Source organism: Callospermophilus lateralis, unplaced genomic scaffold, assembly GCF_048772815.1.
Source record: "Callospermophilus lateralis isolate mCalLat2 unplaced genomic scaffold, mCalLat2.hap1 Scaffold_105, whole genome shotgun sequence".
NCBI lineage: Eukaryota > Metazoa > Chordata > Mammalia > Rodentia > Sciuridae > Callospermophilus > Callospermophilus lateralis.
The window spans coordinates 2,883,902-2,897,912 of record NW_027510702.1 but is presented as its reverse complement, the minus strand read 5'-3'; the positions used below and the strand labels follow the sequence as shown (position 1 = coordinate 2,897,912).

The following is a 14,011-nucleotide window of genomic DNA, read 5'->3' as shown; positions in this document are numbered from 1 at the left end:
TACTTTTCCCTGATCTTCCTTTCCCACTTCCCCTCCCAATTCTGTGGTAACCACTATCCAACTCTCAACCTCTACAAGATAACTTTTTTAAGATTCTACATATGAATAAGATCATGCCATGAGATATTTATCTTTCTGACTTACTCACTTAATACAATAATGCTCTCATCTTTAAATGGAAGGAGTTGAGACAAATGTCCTCTACTACTATAATATTATTTGACTCCAAACACATTTTCCTGGTTGGTAAACTACTAAGACAAATGATTTTATCTTGTGACTTTCAGTGTTGACCAACACTTGCATAAAAAGTTACAAATCCTCACACATATCCTGAATTTAATCCATTGTTCTATGATAATCCCCTTAAACCACAATCTCATCCCAAAAAGTGTACCCAAAAATCTCCTTCCTTCTCTTTCCCTATTTCTGAAAACAAAATGGATTTGTTATCAACAGCATTCATATCAACAATAATCATATGGCATATGATTATTTAGCACTCACTCCATGCCAAGTCCTGTGTTGTTTTATATTTCCTTACTCTTCACATATTCTACATATGAATAAAGTGATGATTAAACAGATTAAATGACCTAAGGTCATAAAATAAGAAACAACAGAACATTTTCAGGTGAAATCCAAAAAGCCATAGCAACATATTTATGGTATAAGCTATTTTGTACACATTTGAGCAACACAAATAAGACCCCCATCAGAAGTTCACTACTCCATTTGCCTATTTGTGTGTATCAAGAATAAAGAGCCTTTGGGGACAGCAGAATCCCAAACCTGAAACAATTGACCCACTGATGTCACCAAGACAGGTGTTTATGTGGTTATAGCAGAAGTTAAAACAAAATTGTATAGGTGAAACTCTAAGATCCCTCAAGGATAGAGGCCAAAAGCAAAAGTAAAGGCAAAAATGTATTTTAAATTTTAGTTCTGAGCCACAAATGCAAATTCAGAAAATAAATATTGATTCAATGTGTTATACAAAATCAAGATATTCAATCACTTATTTATAAAAATATGTGGACAATGACTGACAAGAAATCTGACTACACAAGCAAAACAAACTAGGATTTCCCAAGCATAGGTTTAAAAAACTGTGTGAAAAAATACTGGGTGCCGCAGTCTTTTGCTGGGTACAAATCACGAGTCTCCACACAGCTTGTAGATTCAAACAGCAATTCTTTATTCCCGAACTCACACCGGCCGTCTACAAACACGCTCTGGGGGAATCCACGTTCTCTGCCCAAATCCAATCCGCCCAAATCCACTCCTGCCTAAATCCACTCCGCATGGGCTTCTGTCTCCCAAAATATACTGTCTGACCCAAAGCACTCAAGAGGAACTCAGCAGCAGGATACGCCCTATTCCAAAAGGGGAACACCCTAATCTCCTATTACTAAACCGCCCTATTCTAAAGGGGAAACACCCTACTCTCCTATTATGCTAAACTGCCCTATTCTAAAGGGGGAACACCCTAAACACGGATCCTGCCCTGGTCCTTGAGCAAGGTCACCTTTCAGAAGTCCTTCCACTAGACAGCATGGGAGTAAGCTGGCAAGGAATTTGTCATACCTACTTGGCTGATGGCTCCCAGCATCTCCCCCCTTCTGATTAATTAAACAACAAGTAATGTGGCTTAAGGACCGTGCCTGGTAGGTTGTCCAGTTCAACATATGGCTCTTACCCGTCATTGGAAAACTGACCTTTAGGCGTCAGCCTCCTGTCTTAGGTTGATACTAATGCAACTGGATCATACCCGTCACTGACTACCGGTCCAGCATACAGCCATACTTGTGGATAGGTCTATGCACCAGTGGGGGGGTGAGGTTCTTTGCCTCACCTCTGTTGGCCCCCAAATTTGGCCTTGGTGCCAGTGGGGGAGTGAGGTTAATGTGGCTTAAGGACCGCGCCTGGTAGGTTGTCCAATTCAACATATGGCTCTTACCCGTCATCGGAAAACTGACCTTTAGGTAACTGACCTTTAGGCGTCAGCCTCCTGTCTTAGGTTGATACCATTGCAATCGGATCATACCCGTCACTGACTGCCGGTCCAGCATATAGCCATTGGCCCCCAAATTTAGACCATCACTAGCAGAAGGGAGGAGGATACAGAAATGCCACGACACCAAGCCAATTGACAGTTCCTTTGGAAAAATTGCATCATTGGTGACACCATCAGCAAAGATCACTGGTGACACCATCAGCAAAGATATGCCAGCATTACCACAATTTGCTGCACTAAACGTAGTTACATAGTCCAGGCAAGTTCTGTAAGCAGTTCAAAGGGGAGGAATCTTTCAATCTGTCCGTCTCCTCCCAAAGTCCGTTTCCTCCCAAAGTAAGTTGACTCCTTGATTGAGCATACTTGTTGAGTTATATTCATTGGGATGAAGATAGGAATTCTGGCAATGATGCTAAAAAGACATTAACCTGAAAAGAATTATTAAATATAATGAAAAGGAAAGGTGAAAGTAAACAAACAGATCTGTTAACCTCCTTAAAAAACAATCCTTAACAGCTGTTTACCTGATTTAAATTAGTAAACAAGCAGATCTGTTAACCACCTTTAAAAACAATCCTTAACAGCTGTTTACCTAATTTAAATTAAGCCATTTAAATCACGTGAATAATAAAAAAAAATAATTCGGATCCATTTTCTCATGAGCACTCCTCATATATGAAATATGGACATACGCACACACAGACATATAACACAAAACACAAATGTGCAAACAAACATACAACACATAAGATAATAATAAAGGCCTTGTAGCTTTACCTAGGTGAAATCTCCATTGCAATGTTTAAAAACTCTATAGTCAAAAAATAAAACTGATCAGAAAAACATTAACCTAGGTTTGTATGAGCTCAAAAAATAAAAATAGAACCTTATGATGTGGAAAAATGCAATAATAAAATAGATATTGAAAAAAGCATCCTGGTTAATCACTGTTGCAGATGTAAGAATGGCCAAGCTGGAGTTCTGGATATCAGCTGTTATGGATTTGAGTCAAATCATCTTCTTTTCGATCTGTAGAAATCGTTTTAGTTAGTCTTTCTGGAATCCAAATCGGCTGCTGTTCTCCCTGTGGAAACACACAAACAGAGCCCCGACTCCAGACAATCACTGGGTCTGGACCTTTCCATTGTCCTGTTAGAATATCTTTCCAAAGAACTTTAGGCTTATGCACATTTTTTGGATACATATGCCTTTCCGCAGCACTAAGTCCTGATGAATCCAAATTTTAAAAGTTTAGAGTAAAAAGCGTTATTTTAAGTTTATCTTTGGGGGATATATACCCCTTTCCAATTTTTAAGATTAACTAGGCTTCGAATCACGCAATCTTTCCTCCGTCATGAAGGCATCTTAACCACCTTCAAATTAACCTTTTAAAGCCTTTTAATTATCATCTATACTGTACTTTTAAATGTACTTTTCACCACCTATAGCTTCACTCTTTTAAACGAGGCTTAGACTCTGTTTAAATCGCTTAATATTAGTTTACATGGCTGCCCTTCAACCAAAGGCCTTTTTTACTCCATTAAGAAGCTTTGTCTCAATCTGCCATGTACAAATACTTTTTTCTTCTTTCTTTCTTTCTTTCTCAAGCTTTTGAAGTAAGTCTAGTTTTCTCAAAATCTTTTTAAATGGCATTTCACAACTTTTTACTTTACCACACAGAGATTATCTCATCTAGAAACATTTATTTTTCTATTAACCTTTTATATTTATATTAAAATATATTTCCACATCTTGAATCTTTTTATTTCTCTTTTTAAGCCGTTAACCCTTTTTATAAATTCACATACTGAAATAACCCTTATAAAATTTCTGATTTAGACAAATTACTCCACTTTAATAAGATGAAATACTTTCATGTTTTTTATGGTACTATAATACTGTAATTGAAACCCAACTGAAACTTCTTATACTCTTTGTATTTAAATTACACCTGATAGAATCTTAACACTTAGTAACCTTGTTTCAGCAAAGACACAGACTAAAGCAATATTAAATATTTTTCCATTCACCAATTTATGAAAACACACATAATGGTTAAATATATTACCTTATGGAACTTAATAAGTAAAGAGTACTTGATTTTATATTTAGTGGTTGGTATTTTAACACTTTAGCTTTGTAAATTAATTAGATGTCTGTAAAAACCAAGATCTTAGACAAGCGTAGTAAACAGAATTAGCCATCTCTTTCTTGTTGAAGAAAAATCCTTCTACAGGATACCATGATGGTCCCATTGATATATTTAACAACTTCTAGTTTAAAAGCCATGGGCTGCATTTTTGTATTGTATCAACATATGCCCTAGCTGTTCTTGGTCTTACTGGGGTGCCTTTTTTCTCTAACAATTTCTCTTCCTCGGAGGTGAACAACTTCAAACTTTGAGTCAACCATTTTCCCCAGTTTGCCTGAGAAAGTTCTAGGAACAGGCAACTTGAAATAAAAACAAAATAAATCAAAACAAGAACACATTGTTTTTTGAAATGCTCACCCATTCTTTTGCTCTTCTTCAGGGACGAACAATTTCACTTACCTTTTCTTCAGATGTTCCCCGTACGGACCGCCAAATGCCGCAGTCTTTTGCTGGGCACAAATCACGAGTATCCACACAGCTTGTAGATTCAAACAGCAATTCTTTATTCCCGAACTCACACCGGCCGTCTACAAACACGCTCTGGGGGAATCCACGTTCTCTGCCCAAATCCAATCCGCCCAAATCCACTCCTGCCTAAATCCACTCCGCATGGGCTTTTGTCTCCCAAAATATACTGTCTGACCCTAAGCACTCAAGAGGAACTCAGCAGCAGGATACGCCCTATTCCAAAAGAGGAACACCCTAATCTCCTATTACTAAACCGCCCTATTCTAAAGGGGAAACACCCTACTCTCCTATTATGCTAAACTGCCCTATTCTAAAGGGGGAACACCCTAAACACGGATCCTGCCCTGGTCCTTGAGCAAGGTCACCTTTCAGAAGTCCTTCCACTAGACAGCATGGGAGTAAGCTGGCAAGGAATTTGTCATACCTACTTGGCTGATGGCTCCCAGCAACTGGGTACGTTTGTTCAGAATGTGGTTTCCTGGGGCAATTTCCAGAGATTCTGATTGGTAGGTAGATTTGCATTTTTAAATGTATAACCTAGGAGATTCAAGTAGTCCATGAAACTGCATGGAGAAGATCTACAGTTGGAAATTATTCAACAGAATTAAAAGAAAATGCATTTAAAGGGAAAACAGTGGATTATTGCTTTACAATCTATCATATCACACATTTACATTATCTCATTTGAGCTTCACAATTCTATGAGGTAGTATTGTAACTATTCTTTTCAATTAAAAATGAGCAAACTGAAGTTCATGGAGGCTGAGTCACTTACCCCTGATATCTAGCCACCAGGACATGAATTTAAAATTACACATTTCATGTTCTTTCACAACACCCTTGTGTTAAAGTGACTTTAGTACAGTAAATTAGTCATTTGTATGCACTTGATTTTCATAAGTCAACAGTAATAAATTACTGGACACATCAGAAGAGTATTGGTACAATTTAGACAAATATAATAATTTTGTTTGAGACAATGAGCTCATAATCCCATGGGTCTTGGAAAAGTCACTGTCCTACATACTGGCTATTAAGGTTGCATGACTTGCTATGCTATTCCCTTGCTACTTGAAGTGTGCTTCCGTACCCATGCATCACCTAACAGCTTATTAGCAATGCAGAAACTGGGGCTTCCTCTCCAGCCCATGAATGAGAATTTGCATTTTACCAAGTTTGCTAAGCGTACTTTACCATAAATGCAAGTTTCATGATTTTTAGGAAAATGACTCAACTTCCTATATTTCACTTTTCACATCTATGAAATGAGAAAGCTGAATTGATCTAACTTTTACCTCTTTGCCAGAATATTAGAACACAGGATTTGGAAAACTATGAGAAACAAATGAGACAAATACTGTCAGAAATCTAAGAATAGCTTTCATATTGTTAAATGACAGAAACAATAGCAACAACAAAAACTGCCATTTTTACAGGTAGTATGAGTCAGCAACTATACTACAAATATATATGCATATAATTAGAATATACACAGAGAGACATATAAATTATATATTGTTTTTATTGTTACCTCTCCACTTCCATTATATTCATTTTTCTTAAAATACCTGACTAGTTTCACTTATCAGATTTTTTTTCCTTTTTAAAAGACAGATGTAATCAATGATTTCTCATGTCAACAAGAGCAAAGCATGCCATTCTAGAGGTAAATATCTAGGGGTTTAGGAAGAGCAGGTATGATTTGAATAAAACAATCATGTGAAATAATCTACTGAAAATTCAACACAATTCCCTTATCAAGTATAGATTCAAGGAAGATGAGAGAAATCTTAAGAGTTTGCATGGGTTAAAAATGATTTCAAGACACACCAAAATTTTTGATTACCTTATTTTCTTTTTGCTATTGTTAATATATAAAGGTTCTATTATATTTTAATCATTATAATACATGAATGAAACTGTCAACAGAGAAACATATTGAGTAATATTCTTTGAGTTTTCCTAATTAAAAAACTCAGGCAACTGACTAAAGCTTTAATCAAAACAATCTCAGGAAGTCTGCCCAACAGTTCATAGTGAAACTACAATATGAAAATGATCACAAACTATGACATTAAAATGACACATAAGGTTAGGAGCCCAGAGTTCAAATTTCCCTAACTTTTAAAGTGCCCAAGTTAAGTACTACATAAACAAACACTTATTAAGAGACTTATGCAACAGAATATAAATATAAATGATAAAATAAATATGATAAACTGTACACTACTATTCTTTATATTATAACTGTTAGGCATGATCAGGAGTAGGTATCCATCTCTTTTGTGTGTTATAAGATCTAAATCATTCACTCTCCATTAGTATATATTATGAATTCTATCTTGGCTTCCTAGGTTTCTTGCTTATTTTATCCCTCACAGTTCTGTTGCTATTAATAAACTGCTAACTTACTTACAATCTACACTAAGCATTTTTAAGAATTTTGTCCATCCTGTTTGTTTTCTTGTTGTCTTTGGCAGAACTGAATATTTTCAAATAAACTAATAATAACCAAACATCCTATCCCTTGTTAACTGTATCAGCCCCCTAAGGCATGGGAGAGTGACCTTTTGGGACTGGCAAATACCCAGAATTATCTTTGGCAGAAGTACTAAACCCCAAATAAGTGTGCTCCATATTTTTATTCTCCCCAGAATTTCTATATTGGGGAGAATAAAGAGAACTTAATAAAGTAGGTAATAAAATCAGATTGCCTGGATTTGAATTCTGCCAGTGCCACTTTATTAATGCTGTGACTCTGAGGAGGTTATTTTACCTTTCTGTATCCTTATCTCTAAAATTAAAATAATACTTAAAAAGTTTTTATGAGAATAAAATTTTATAATAAATACAAGGTACTTAAAATACTGAATATATTGTAAGTATTCAACAAAAGTAAAATTACTACTAAGAAAGGGAAATCATTATACACTTATGGATTGAACCATATATGTGATGTAATAGCTTCCCCTCTTCTTTAATACCAAGGGCAAAAAACTACTTTATTTTCTTTGGGTTTGGGAAAAGAACAAAATATTTGTAGGATTTGGAGTTTAAAAGAATAGATAGGCAATAGAAGATTGCAGTATAACTATCTTATGTTTGGTACATGGTTTGTAAATCATCTCAGAGTCTAGACTATAATGTCAAAAAAGTCATATGTATATCCCATGACACTACATTTCATTGGTAGTACTTTTTTCTAATATTTGGTATTTCATAAAGGAAGTATGAGAATGAGTTATCATGTCCTGGTTGTGATGTGCAAATGTAATCTAGTCTTCATTAGTCTTCCTTGTAAATGGGTTTTTTGACTTCTTATTGCCTCTTATGCCTTGCTCTTAATTGAACTAATTTTTAATTTGCTAGAGCCACTGTAACAACGTACTATAGAGTGCCTAAACAACAGAAGTTAATTGTCTTAAAATTTCAGAGGCTAGACATCCAGGATCAAAATATTAGAAGCACTGGTTTCTTCTAAGCTATGAAGAAGAATCTATCCCATGCTTCTCCCCTATTCTTCTGTTGTTTTGATAGCATTGCTTGGTATTCCTTGAATGACAGAAGCTTTACCCACATTTCTGCCTTTATTTTCACATGTTGTTCTTCTGTTTTTATCTCCAAATATTCCTTTTTTATATGAATACCAGTCATAAAGGGTTATGGATCCATCCTATTCCAGTATTAACATGTCTTAACCAATGACATATGCAATGATCCTGTTTTCAAATATGGCCACATTCTAAGGTACTGAGGGTTTCATTAACTGAAAATGAAGAGAATGTATCAATCCATAACAGTTTTTAATTTACATGTGATTCCTCCATGCAGACAACTATGTGTCCAAAGATTCACGTGGGAAAAATACTGGTTTTAGACAATTGACACTTGTTTTCATAATGCAGCTTATCTCACCTCTGCTGTGGAGTCATCCCTACTCTGTAATTTCCCTTCACCTTTCACCTTGTCTCCTAACTGGGCTCCCATATTTTTCTTCTTCCTCTCACTAATAAATATTTTTATCTTTCACATCCTTTCTTCCTGTTCATTTTTTAACCCCACTGTTATATGAGAGCTACTCTTTTTAAGGTGATGAGAACTTTCTGATCAGCCATTCAGCAGCCTCAATGTTTATTCAGTATACCCCTATGGAACAACTTATATTTTTCTAATTTCTTTCTTAATGAAGTATGGACTTCTGACTTCTACTGACTTCTGGGATACTACTCTCAGTATTTATAAATGGAGTCTCCCCCATCCATCTGACTACATTTTGTCATTTCTTCCCATCTTCCAGTGCTGATTTCAGCCTCCCTTAGAGTATGCTTCCTAGCCTAAGGATTAGTGGTTAGCATTAAAATTAGGGTATACTATAGAGCTAGTAGACTATTGAAGAGTAGCTGCAGAACCTAGCCAGGATTTATAACATCTCCATAAGAGCAACGATCACATGTATAAATGAAATTTGGGGAACACCACAGTTTTTTAATTAGAGATGTTTTGATTATCTTAATGCCTGGAAGATATCAGTCAACATGTTTATGTTAACATTAGTAGTCCATTTAGGAAGGAGTACAGTTTATATATTTACATAGTAAAGATACTTTAAAAATAAATTGATGATAATTTCTCCCTCTTTGTTTTTATATCTGTAGAAGATTGAACTGTATGTCCAGTGATGATTAATGACTTGCTATTGTTCTGTTACTATCTAAATGTTGTATGTCTTTATATAAATACAAGCGCTGGTCTAACATTTTCATATCAGAAAACCAAATGTGACTCTGAATGTTGAAATTTCAATATTTAGTAATAAAATAATTAATTAATGTATTGTTTTGACACTACATTATCAATATAATAACATTATTTGCATGTGTTTGTTAAAGATATTTAATTCTAACTGCTACCAGAGAAGATCTTTCTGTCTCTGTTTCTGATTATGGACAACCCTCATTAAGTTGTTAAGAGAAAAGAATATTTGTACCTAAGAATTTTAAGGATTTTTTTTGCTTTCCATTTTATTTCTCAAAAGGAATGAAGAAACCTTGGGCAGATCTTCCTTTCCCATGCAGTTTTTTCCCATTAATAATACTGCTTTACCTCAAGAATATTTTTTCTTTCATAAATTGGTAAGTTTGATACCCATTTAGTTTAGCATATATATGACACAAATTTATGAAGAACATGAAAAACATTCATAGTATTTGGTGCTCATATAGTTAATATTAATGAACAACCATTCATTACCTGAAACTATGAAAGTATTTTTCCCAACATATTCCATTCTATTCTCTCTCTCTCTCTCTCTCTCTCTCTCTCTCTCTCTCTCTCTCTCTTCTCCCCCCCCCCTCTGGTAGAGGTGGAAGTGAGTTGAAAGACAAGTTCAAGGTATCACAGTTTATTTCTAATCTGCTGTGAGTAGTTAGAAATTTTAGTTATCATGTCTCTTTCATATATTGAGATTAATACATTTGTAAAAATTTTTATCTGTTTCATTTTATTCTTATATTGTGGCTCCTAGAAGAGTTAAAACTACATATGTGGTTTGCATTATATTTCTTTGATAATCTATATTGTAGTAAACTAATAAACCTTTAAATGTTTATGTTAAGGATTTAAGGAAGCTCCCACATTCCTACTATGAAGTCACTGCCTTTCTTATACCAAAATACAATTTGATTTACTCTTGACTATTTGCATAATTCATGTTACTTTTAACAAGCATTAGACTTTTTAATGTGCATTTAACTTAGCATTTTGGATTTGTTTTGGTATATAAGTTGACTTTTTTTTTTCCCCCACAGCAGCGGCATGCACATAATCCAGTGCTGCAGCTTCCTTTCTATGAGATGACAGCCCAACTTCCCAGTAGCACGTCTGGGTCTTCCTCACTGAGTCATGTTCCAGATCTAGATGCTGGACCTAGCTCCTATGAATGGACTATCCAACAACCAAGTGACTCTGACCTTTATCAGATGAATACCCGAAAGAGGCAAAAGCAAACCAGTGACATGATAGTAGCACAGAAAACAATAGAGGAAATGAATTCAGCCAAAAATTCTGAAATTGTAAGAAAAAGAAAAGATATTAGTATTACCTTCAGATAATACGTATCTTCATTGATCTCAATTCTGTTTAAAGAAAACTGAGCAATTTCTTGAGTGTCTTGTCGTTTTTGAAATATATGAAAACATGACTTATCTGATTTGCTATTCAATTTTTGCCTCAAATGATAAAAGCTTTTAAAAATAATATAATGTACTACTTTTGTATGTCATAATATATTTGACCCATTGCCAATAAAAATATACTTTGTATCATTTTATTTTAGTACTGATGATGAAATTTCATTAAACTATTAACTAAAAGTCAGCTACTGAACACTTGTGGATAAGGTACTGTGATTTCTCTATATTGTTAATATAATATTCAAGTACAATTAGGCTGTAATTAGGAACATTAGATTTGCCAAAAGAAAGTAATGCAAATATTTAAGAGTTGCATGTGGTTCCTAGTGAATATGTTATAAATAGACTTTGTTTCCTTTGTTAATAACATTTTATTTTTTACATTCACTCAAGTTTTTTCTGTGCCTTAATGTACTTCAGGTTTATTTTATCAAATGAAGACATATGACAGTGATACCAAAGGAAAGATTATTATCATGGGATTGGCTTTTGAGTCATTAACTTGTTATATGAGTTCAATGGGGATTCCTGCCTCTTTACTTCTTACTTGTTTATAATAAACATTAAGTTGGCTATGTAAGTATTACATTATCTACCTCTTTTGCCAGCCAGGTTTGAGAGAATATGTTTAATGTATTTAACTCTTGATAATTAATAAGTAAATAGAATGATATTTCATTAATGTTTGATATCTAATACTTAATTGTCCAAAAAATGTTTCTATTTTGGGTTCATTTATTTTAGAAGATAGAATACACATTAAACAAATTGGGGTTTTTTAAAACATTTTTGTTAATTTTATAGCCCACCATAAATTAGAATGATAAGAATTATATTTATTAAAGCTAATTGAAAGAATCATGCAACTCCTTTGTGAGTAGAGCACCAAATTTAGTAGGAAGGGCCATGCTTAGATGTTTCTTTTGCATGTTGAATAGCACTTTATAGATACTTACTGTTTAAAAGAATAAAGATCTGTTTTTAACAAAAGGAGTAACTGAATTTAACTAAGTATAGTAGAATTTAGAACAAACATTAATCTACTTTAATCTGATCAATATGAAAACCTGACCTATGCTTTATGTAGTTTTAACTATGTTTTCTTGGCTTTTGAAACACATACTCTTCTCGTTTTACATTCACATTTTTTTTCAATTTAGAATCAAGCCAAAGGGAAAAATGGCTTCTGCATAATTAGGAAATAGCATATCTTTATAAAGCTTAGCTTCACCTTCACCTCAATCTTTTCTTTAATTCTGTAACTTACCTTAAACCTAAATTATTTTGTTGTGATTGGTATTATTGGTAGTATATAAAAAAATGTTTCTTAGCAATTCAGAATAGCTTTGTGTAAGAAATATATCTTGAAATACTATTACATTAATTAAAATGTTAGAACTGCAAGATATTTTTGTTAAATTCTTCCATCACAGACAGGAAAGTGCACGTTGTGACTTAGATATGTTGGGTCCCACAAAGACTCATGTGTTTGAAGATGTGGTCCCAAATGCAGCAGTATCCAAAGTGGGAATCCTTGGGATGTGAATATATCATGAGGTCTCTGCCGTCATCTGTGGGTTAAGTGAGAGATTAACGATTTGAATGGACTATTGGGAGGTAGTGGACAGTGTAGGAAGTGGGACCTAGTAAAAATGAGTGCATCCTTGGGGATTTACTCTTGGGGACTTTATCTTGTCCCTGTTTCTCTCTCTCTCTCTCTCTCTCTCTCTCTGTCTCCCTCCCCATCCTACCCTTTATCTGTCTCTATCTACCTATTTATCTGTCTCTCTCTTCCCCTCTCCCTATCTCTTTCCCTTTCTCTCTTTCCTCTCTTTTTCTCTCTTCCCCCTCCTTCTGCTGCCATGAGTTGACCAGCTGGCCTCCACCATGACCTTTCTCATGATGATCTGCCTCATCTCAGGCCCAGAGCAATGGAGCCAGCTGACCATGGACTGAAATCTCTGAAACTATAAGTCAAAATGAATCTTTCTTCCTCTAAGTTATTCATGTCAGCCACCTTTTCTTCACAGCAATGAAAAGCTAATACAGTATCTCAGTATTAACTTGAACAAGTCAACCAACTTGAAACACATGGAAGACTAGAAAAGTCACCTTTACCATGGTGTATTTCATTATTAAAAAATATAAAATAGGGGCTGGAGTTGTGGCTCAGCAGTAGAGCCCTTCCCTGGCATGTGTGAGGCCCTGGGTTCGCACCTCAGCACTGCACATAAATAAATAAAATAAAAGATCTAAACAACTAAAAAAAATACATATATAAAAAATATAAAATATGCCTGGAAATATCTGTCACCATCCTATAACATTTTGAGTTATCAGTTTTCCCCAATGCTGTATATTTGAGTTAAGAATTATTAAAATTATTTAACTTTGGGGATTTTATTTTCCAATTTTTAATCTCTCACTCTCAAAATCTGTTCACTTTTAAGTAAGCCTGAATCCATTCTACTATGCTGCAAGAATCTTAAATATGAGAACAAAATTAGACAGTATGCATATTCTCATATTTTATAATTTTTATAAATCAATATCTAATGCATGAGGAAGTGGTAAAATCAGAAAAATTACCTACAATTAAAGTTAGATCACAGTCCCAAACAGACAGATTAACAGAAAAGTTTAGAGCATATGAGAACACTCTATAAAAAGTGGCTCCAAGGGCAGCCAGGGTAAAGGTTTATATATAAACTTAACTAAAGACAATGAGTTTGGGGTTTCAGTGGTAATATATGGCAGGTTCCATTGGGAGCCTTCCATTTTTCACCCAGACGCTGATGGGCAGTCTCCTTCCTGGCTGGGAGCTCACCAGGGAAGGATTTATGGCAAGTGAACTCTCACCTTCCAGTGCTAAGAGTCAAAGAGGGAGATTTTTGGCAGCTGTGCATTCAGAAGGCTCTGGTTAACTCCATAAAGATAAGCTTGGAAAGGTTTCTTTCAATGACTGTTGTTTGTTCATATGTTTTCAACTTAAAGTCATTTTTATGCCATTCTGGTGAGTTGGTGGTTACTTCATTTCCCCTACTTGAAACTTCACAAGAAGTTTCACAAAGAGCTGAACCAATTGCTATGGAAAGAAAAGTGAAGTTCATATTTATATTGTATGATAACTGAAAAGAAAAATAATAATATAGATTAAAAGAATGAATAAGCAAGAAGGAACAA

General features: G+C 34.7%; 1 pseudogene; it reads left to right on the top strand.

Moving 5' to 3' along the window:
* The first annotated feature begins 5,072 nt into the window (after positions 1–5,072).
* LOC143640004 (splicing regulator RBM11-like) lies at positions 5,073–10,731 on the top strand (annotated as a pseudogene).
* Positions 10,732–14,011: the final 3,280 nt, after the last annotated feature.